At 39.2% G+C, this 9,408-nt stretch overlaps 1 pseudogene; it reads left to right on the forward strand.

Moving 5' to 3' along the window:
• LOC113897923 overlaps nucleotides 1-8,792 on the forward strand; it is a 155,822-nt pseudogene extending 147,030 nt beyond the window's left edge.
• Nucleotides 8,793-9,408: the final 616 nt, after the last annotated feature.

Genomic DNA, 9,408 nt, shown 5'->3' on the forward strand with positions numbered 1-9,408 from the left:
AAGTTGCAAATTTTTCAGTGCCAAATATCTACTAAGTGAAGTGTTAGAATATAAACCCAGGTCTACCTGACTCCTGAACTTGCACCTTCTGGGTTTGCATTTTCTACCTCTCAAGCAAGAAACATCGCCAGGGATGTCAGTACAAGAAAACTATGTAATGGACTTCCCTGGAGGCTCAGATTGGTAAAGAAAACTACCTGGATGATATCTGAGAGCTCATTAATGGGATGGAGCCATAATATAGTTGTCTCTATTAATCGGCTGCTGCTGCTAGGTCGCTTTAGTTGTGCCTGACTCTGTGCGACCCCATAGATGGCAGCCCACCAGGCTCCTCTGTCCCTGGGATTCTCCAGGTAATACTGGAGTAGATTGCCATTTCCTTCTCCAATACATGCATGCATGCTAAATCGTTTCAGTCGTGTTCGACTCTGTGCGACCCTATGGACAGCAGCCCACCTGGCTCCTCTATCCACAGGATTCTCCAAGCAAGAATACTGGAGTAGGTTGCCATTTCCTTCTCCCCTATTAACTGGCAGTGTCAGAGAAATTACAGTGATTGCTATGTGAGTTACTTAAGAAATGATGTTTATAGCAGACAAATGGATAAGAAAGCTGTGGTATATATACACAATGGAACATTACTCAGCTATTCAAAAGAATGCGTTTGAATCAGTTCTAATGAGGTGGATGAAACTGGAGCCTATTATACAGAGCGAAGTAAGTCAGAAAGAAAAACACCAATACAGCATACTAACACATATATATGGAATTTAGAAAGATGGTAACAATGACCCTATATGCGAGACAGCATAAGAGGCACAGACGTAAAGAACAGACTTTTAGACTCTGTGGGAGAAGGTGAGGGTGGGATGATTTGGGAGAATGGCATTGAAACATGCACATTCTCATATGTGAAATGGATCGCCAGTCCAGGTCCGATGCATGAGACAGGATGCTCGGGACTGGTGCACTGGGATGACCCTGAGGGATGGGATGGGGAGGGAGGTGGGAGGGGTATTCAGGATGGGGAACACATGTACACCCATGGCTGATTCATGTGACTGTATGGCAAAAACCACCACAATATTGTAAAGTAATTAGCCTCCAATTAAAATAAATTAATTAATTTTAAAAAAAGATTTGCAAAAACATTAAAAAAAAGAAATGATGTTTATATAATTGCATTAAGCTCAGATATTTTTGGAGAAGCCAGCAACTTCAACTTCAAATCATATTCTTTATTCTTTGTATATTAGGGCAACTTTTATCTCTTATTTTTAAAAAAAGCTGCAGGCCAGGCTGAGATCAAGGATTATCTATCTCAATTTTTAGAGAAATAAGTGGAATCTAACCAATGAAAAATAGTTACATGAGTTGGCATTCTGACATTTTTTTCTGCTTTGGACCTTTCAGCACATCAAGCTCCAGCTTCTACGCTGAATTCCAGCAAAGAGAGTATCTACCCCTTCCTTGCACTTGCCTGTCCATCCACCACTGGTTCTGCCTTACAACTCCAGTGAACAAGGATCAGACATTACGTCTGTCTGCAGACAAAGTATCCACTGTTTTTCTCGATATGCTAATAGTAGATAGCAGCTGAAGGGTCACATAATTTTCTTTGCATCTTTAATAAATTTTCTTAAATTTATTAAATTTTAAATTTAATCTTAAATCTTAAATCTTAAATAAATATCAAGGCACTAATGACACATGTTCCTATCAAAGATATTATAAGCATCAATGCTAGGACATGCCAATAAAGTTCATTTATTTTTTTTATTTTATTTTTAAACTTTACAATATTGTATTGGTTTTGCCAAATATCAAAATGAATCCGCCACAGGTACACATGTGTTCCCCGTCCTGAACCCTCCTCCCTCCTCCCTCCCCATACCATCCCTCTGGGTCGTCCCAGTGCACCAGCCCCAAGCATCCAGTATAGGCATTGAGACTGTATGGGCGAACATGTAACTTCTTGAAATTTTAAAGAATCTCAAGTGTCTATACTTGGATTGATCATAATTCAACTGGTCCATTTGTGACCTTCCATTGTGTATATATTTATTTACTAATTTAAGTGATTAAATTGTTTGCTTATTTTAATAAATATTTGTGAACATACTACCCAGAATGAAGGTGAGATTCTTTTTTGTCGATTTTACTGGGGTACAGTTTATAGAAAAGAAGTCTTCTCATTGTAAGTATACATTTCAATGCATTTTGACAAATATGTAGACTTGGGTAACCATTATGGTTGATTATGTGTGCATGCTCCAACATGCTCCAGAGCACGTGTCCAATGTTTTGTGACCCACGGATGGTAGCCCTCCACACTCCTCTGTTCATGTGATTTTTGTGGCAAGAATACTGGAGTGGGTTGCCATTTCCTTCTCTGGAGGATTTTCCAGACCCAAGGATTGAACCCGTGTCTACTGCTTTGCAGGTGGATTCTTTACCAGGGAAGCCCAAAACATAAAAGACCATCATTACCTCAAAGAGCCCCCAATCCTATTTTGGATACCAATATACCTCCTTCGGCTCCAAGCTCTCACTGTAGTTTAGATGTTTTAAGAATTTCATGTAAATTGAATTACATAGTATATACTTTTCTTATCCACATTTTTTTGAAATCCAGTCATATTGCTGCATGGATCAATAGTTATTTTTTAAGGTAGTATTTCCGTACATGGATGTACTACAATTTGTTACTTGTTGGTGGACATTTGGTTTGTTTCCACTTTTTTGGCTATTCTAAATAAAATTTCTGTGAATATTCATGGATATGTCTTTGTACATTTTTTTTTTCATTTCTCTTGGGTAAATGCTTGTGAGTAAAATGGGTGGGTTGCAAAATAAGTGTATTTTTTAAAGACTGTACAATGTGATGATTAAATGTATAATCACGTTGTGAAATAATTACCACAATCAAGTTAATTAACACATCCATAACCTCATATAGTTATCATTTTTGTGTGTGCAAAAATACTTTAGATTTTCTCTTTTAGCAAATTCCAAGTACACAATACAGTGTAATTAACTATAATCACCATGCTGTATATTAGAGCCCCAGATCTGATTCATTTTATAACTGAAAGTTTCTGCCCTTTGACCAAATTCTCCCCATTTCCCCTAACCCCCATCCTCTGGCAATCACCATTCTACTTTCCGGTTCTTTGAGTTTGACTTTTTCAGGCCCCACATATAAGCAAGACCATATAGTATCTGTCTTTCTTAGTCTGGTTTATTTCAGTTAGGATAATGTCCCCCAGGCTTATTCATGGCAGAATTTCCTTCTTTTATGGTTGATTAATATTCTCTCATATCTATACATATACCTATGTATACATATACATATGTGTACACATGGGCTTCCCTGGGGGCGCTGGTGATAAAGAACCTGCCTGCCAATGCAGCAGATATAAAAGATGTGCCATATGTATTTCCTCTGCTGTGGAATGTTTCTCCCTGGTCTTTGCCCCACTGTTTTCTTTGAGTTGCTGCTTTACCTACTAATTTATAGTAGTTCTTTAACTAGCTTGATAAAATTTACTTTTTGGCTGTGTTTATTGCTGATAGCTTTCTCTCTTTTATAATTTATGTTTCACTTAGGAGTATCTTTTGATGAACCAAATTTCTTAATTTTAATATTGTCAAATATTGTCAATAATTTTTATGCCTAAAATATGTTCACCAATATGTTCGACTAAGACGTTCACAGTTTTGTTAATATTCAAATCCTTAATCTTTTCAGATATGATTTTAGTTTTGTGGATAGCCAGCTTTTCAGCTCCACTTACTGAATCTTCCCACCCCTCCTTGCTGATGAGACAGGCTATCTACGATGTCCCTAAAGTTCTGTGAATGCAGGGCTCTAGTTCTTGGCTCTCTATTCCACTGCCAGTTTTCTGTCCCTGTGCCTGCTGGACTCCATCTTTATCACTATTGTTTATAAAAAGTTCTGATAACTGATACAACCATATAATAGACTGTTTGCTTACACAATGAAATATGAAAAACAGTCAAAACGAATGAATGTGACAATATATATGAACCTTGTTGTTGCTGTTCAGGCACCAAGTTCTGTCTGATTCTTTGCCACCCCATGGACTGCAGCATATCAGGCTTCCTTGTCCTTCAGTATCTCCCAGAGCTTGTCCAAAACTCATGTCCGTTCAGTTGGTGATGTATTTTTAGCAAAAAGGATCAAATTGCTATAAATAGCATGATACTCTTTATAATAAAGTTTAAAACAATGGCAAAGCATGTTGCCAAACCAAATTCAGATCAGCTCACCTACACGTAGTAACGTCAATCTACTGACAGTTGTGGTGAAGAGAAGCATTTATTGCTGAGTGCCAAGCAAGTTGTTCAGGGAAGCTAGTGCTCACAAGTACCAGAATTCCCTGATAGGTTTCAGGAAAGCATTTTTAAAGACTGGGTGAGGGAGAGGAGTCACAGGTTATATGAACAACACAGTTCTCTGATTGGCTGATGGTGAAGTAACAGGGCAGTGCCACAGGGGTTAACACGATCAGTCCTTAGGCCCCAGGAGGCCTGCAGGCTACAAGCTCATGGTCATAAAGTAATTTACATCTTCCCTTTGGTAGGGGTATTAGCAATTGTAAAACAATTCTAGAAATGTGCATCACATACTATCATCTAAGTACTTAGTTCAGTTCAGTTGCTCAGTCCTGCCTGACTCTTTGTGACCCCATGTACTGCATCATGTCAGGCCTCTCTGTCCATCACCAACTCCCAGAGTTTACTCAAACTCATGTCCATTGAGTCAGTGATGCCATCCAACCATCTCATCCTCTGTCATCCCCTCTCCTCCTGCCTTCAATCTTTCCCAGCAACAGGGTCTTTTCCAGTGAGCCAGTTCTTCACATCAGGTGGCCAAAATATTGGAGTTTCAGCTTCAGCATCAGTCCTTCCAATGAATATTCAGGACTGATTTCCTTTAGGATTGACTGGTTGGATCTCCTTGCTGTCCAAGGGACTCTCAAGTCTTCTCCAACACCACAGTGCAAAAGCATCAATTCTTCTGCGCTCAGCTTTCTTTATGGTCCAACTCTCACATCCATACATGACTACTGGAAAAACCATAGCCTTGACCAGATGGACCTTTATTGGTAAAATAATGTCTCTTTTTTTTTAATAAGCCATTGAGTTGGTCATAACTTTTCTTCCAAGGAACAAGCATCTTTTAATTTCATGGCTGCAGTCACCATCTGCAGTGATTTGGAGCCCCCCAAAATAAAGTCTCACTGTTTCCACTCTTTCCCCGTCTATTTGCCATGATCTTAGTTATCTGAATGTTGAAGTTCTATGAAGTTGAACAGTTCTATGAAGACCTTCAAGACATTATAGAACTAACACCCCAAAAAGACATCCTTTTCATTATAGAGGACTGAAATGCAAAAGTAGGAAGTCAAGAAATACCTGGAGTAACAGACAAATTTGGCCTTGGACTACAGAATGAAACAGGCCAAAGGCTAACAGAGTTTTGGCAAGACAATACAATGGTCATAGCAGACACCCTTTTACAACAACACAAGAGAAGACTCTACACATGGACATCACCAGATGGCCAATACTGAAATAAGACTGATTATATTCTTTGCATCCAAAGATGGAAAAGCTCTATACAGTCAGCAGAAACAAGACCAGGAGCTGACTGTGGCTCAGATCATGAACTCCTTATCGCCAAATCAAATTTAAGTTGAAGACAGTGGGGAAAACCACTAGACCATTCAGGTATGACCTAAATCAAATCCTTTATGACTGTAGAGTGGAAGTGAGATATAGATTCAAGGGATTAAATCTGATAGACAGAGTACCTGAAGAACTATGGACAGAGGTTTGTGACATTGTACAGGAGGCAGGGATCAAGACCATCCCCAAGAAAAAGAAATGCAAAAAAGAAAAATGGTTGCCTGAGGAGGCCTTACAAATAGCTATGAAAAGAAGAGATGTGAAAGGCAAAGGAGAAAAGGAAGATATACCCATTTGAATGCAGAGTTCCAAAGAATAGCAAGGAGAGATTAGAAAGCCTTCTTCAGTGATCAATGCAAAGAAATAGAGGAAAACAATAGAATGGGAAAGACTAGAGATCTCTTCAAGAAAATGAGAGATACCAAGGGAACATTTCATGCAAAGATGGGCTCAATAAAGGACAGAAATAGCGTGGACCTAACAGCAGTAGAAGATTAAGAAGAGGTGGCAAGAATACACAGAACTGTACAAAGTAGCTCTTCATGACCCAGATAAACACGATGGTGTAATCACTCACCTAGAGCCAGACATCCTGGAATGTGAAGTCAAGTGGGCCTTAGGAAGCATCACTACAACAAAGCTAGTAGAGGTGATGGAATTCCAGTTGAGCTATTTCAAATCCTAAAAGATGATGCTGTGAAAGTGCTGCACTCAATATGCCAGCAAATCTGGAAAACTCAGCAGTGGCCACAGGACTGGAAAAGGTCAGTTTTCATTCTAATCCCAAAGAAAGGCAATGCCAAAGAATGCTCAAACTACTGCACAGTTTCACTCATCTAAAATGTAGCAAATTAATGCTCAAAATTCTCCAAGCCAGGCTTCAACATTACGTGAACTGTGAATTTCCAGATGTTCCAGCTGGATTTAAAAAAGACAGAGGAACCAGAAATCAAATTGCCCACATCTGTTGGATCATTGAAAAAGCAAGAGAGTTCCAGTTTGCTTCTGCTTTATTGACTATGCCAAAGCTTTTGACTGTGTGAATCACAACAAACTGTGGAACATTCTGAGAGAGATGTGAATACGAGACCACGTGACCTGCCTCCTGAGAAACCTGTATGCAGGTCAGGAAGAAACAGTTAGAACTGGACATGGAACAACAAACTGGTTCCAAATCGGGAAAGGAGTTCATCAAGGCTGTATATTGTCACCCTGCTTATTTAACTTATATGCAGAGTACATCATGAGAAATGCTGGACTAGATGATCTAAGTACATAGAGTGGAGTTAATCTAGAGGATCTGGGGAAGGAGTCAACAAGGAAGGTGCCACAAGGTCCTCCTTGGTTACAGTTATACTTGTATGTATACATATAACAAAGAAAATAAATTATATAAGAATGAAATGCATAAAACTGCTCTTCTTCGGGATTGTTGTTGTTATTAAGGTGCTAATTCATGTCTGACTCTTTGCCACCCTATGGACAGCAGCATACCAGCCTTCCCTGTCCTTCACAATCAGAGTTTGCTCAAATTAATGTCCACTTAGTCAGTGATGTCATCCAACCATCTCATTCTCGATCTCTTCCTTTTCCTCCTTAAGATTCAACAATCCATGACTCTAATTCACCATATTAAAATAGTAAAAGAGAAAAACAATATGGTAATGTCAGTTAGGTGCAGGGAAGCCATTTAATAACGTTTAAACCAAATTTATGATAAAAAAGAAACTCTGTTAGTAATTCAGGAATAGATGAGAACATCATTAATCTGATAAAAGTATCTTTGAAAACAAAAAGTCAGCCATGCTGAGCCCCGATCCATCTTTCACTAGCCACGCTGGACATAAACATCCAGTCATAAATGAAAATAAGCTGATCAGAAACCAAACTGGCTGAGCAGGCTGAGAAGTGTGATGCCATGGCAGCCTGCATGATGCATGTGACTGAGCAAAAGTTGAATTATCCAATGGGGAGGGTAATCCCTCAGCTACTTAAAAAAGTGTTATAAACAGCTATAGGCCATTTTGGAGGGTCATCTCAAGTACTGAGCTAAAGACATACGCTGAAGGAAACAACGGATGACTTGAAAGTTGAGACCAAGTTTCAAGTACGCCTGTAATGATGTACCATCTCTTTTGGAAGAGTTCTTGATCCCAATGCTATACAAGCAGAGGGCAAATTCTTGTATTAGAAAACGAGAGGGGACCACTATTGTTCCATTACTGAGGTTGTCATTAGCGACAAGAAAGGGATTGTGGATCAGTCACAACAGGCATACTAAGAAGCTTTTGAAATCAGCAAAAAGGAAATGAATAGGCTCATTCTATCAGGTTGGATCTGGTTCTTAATTTCCCTGTGTTCTATTTTGAGATCTGAACTCTTCTGAGAAAACCTGCTTTCTTTCAAGGACAACTTTAGATAAAACTGAGGCAGAAATTGCTAGATAGTGTGGGACTTTAAGACCTTAATTCCTTTTTTTTTTTTTTTTTTCAATTTTTTTCTTCTCAAGTAAGCATCTTGCTCTTTGTTTCAATTTCCAAACATTCAGGGAATGCCTCTCTGGTCTGATAAGTCATAAAACATTCAAACCTGGACAGGACAATCATTAACTATTGTCCAGCTTATCAAGGTAAAAAAAAAAAAAAACAGAGAGACCATTAACTGGTCCTTAAACAATCACCTGGGGTCAAGGAAAAGGGTCATGGGCTGGTTACTCAGTGTGTAAAAAAACCCAAGGACTGGGGATCCAAGAAAGACATAAAAATGTCAAACTGAACATTGCGACGTTCAAACTAATTGGTCAAAAATGATGTACATTAAAGTCACAAGCCCACCAAAAATGTATAGATCGATACTAATAAACATATAAAATTGCTATGATCCCCACCTTTTGGGGGCTCTTCACCCCCTCTCAGTGTCTCTGCTGAGGGCTTTGTATCTCTATCCTTTAAAATAAACTTTGCCAGCATGAGTGTTTTTGCAAGTTTACAGAGTTCATTCCTCAGCTCCATGAACAGAACTCAGTTCCCCATTTCAAAACCATTGCTGAACTTGATATATTAAATGAAGAGTCATAAAGGACAGAAGGCTAATAATGCCTTGAACCCGGGTCTCCTGCACTGCAGGTGATTTCCTACATTGCAAGAGGAATCTTTACCAACTCAGCCACCAGGAAACTGGCCCCAGACAGTGTGCATGTGTGCATGCTCAGTCTTGTCCGACTTCTGTGACCCCATGGAGGGTAGTCCACCAGGCTCCTCTGTCCATGGAATTCTCCAGGCAAGAATACTGGAATGGGTTGCCATTTCCTACTCCAGGGGGTCTTCCCAACATAGGGATTAAACCTGAGTCTCCTGCCTCTCCTGTATTGGCAAGAGGATTCTTTACAGCGGTGCCACCTGGGAAGTCCTCAGATAGCTGAGGTGATATCAAAGGAATGATTTCAGTGAGCCCTTGCATCTTCCCATACATATAAAAGTGCTAAATTCCTTGAGATATCTGGTTTTCTTTAACCATAAGCTTTTGGTTTTACAATACCAAATATTGTTTGGCGTAACAATAACCTTTAACAATCATCTTTTCTTTAACAACAACCTTTGGACCAATTAATGGCAAAATGATAAAACAGATAAAATAAAAACATGACCAGTCTTCCCACTCTGTCTATACACTCCCTGTCCTGTCTCTTCCTTT

Source organism: Bos indicus x Bos taurus, chromosome 8 (assembly GCF_003369695.1).
Source record: "Bos indicus x Bos taurus breed Angus x Brahman F1 hybrid chromosome 8, Bos_hybrid_MaternalHap_v2.0, whole genome shotgun sequence".
NCBI lineage: Eukaryota > Metazoa > Chordata > Mammalia > Artiodactyla > Bovidae > Bos > Bos indicus x Bos taurus.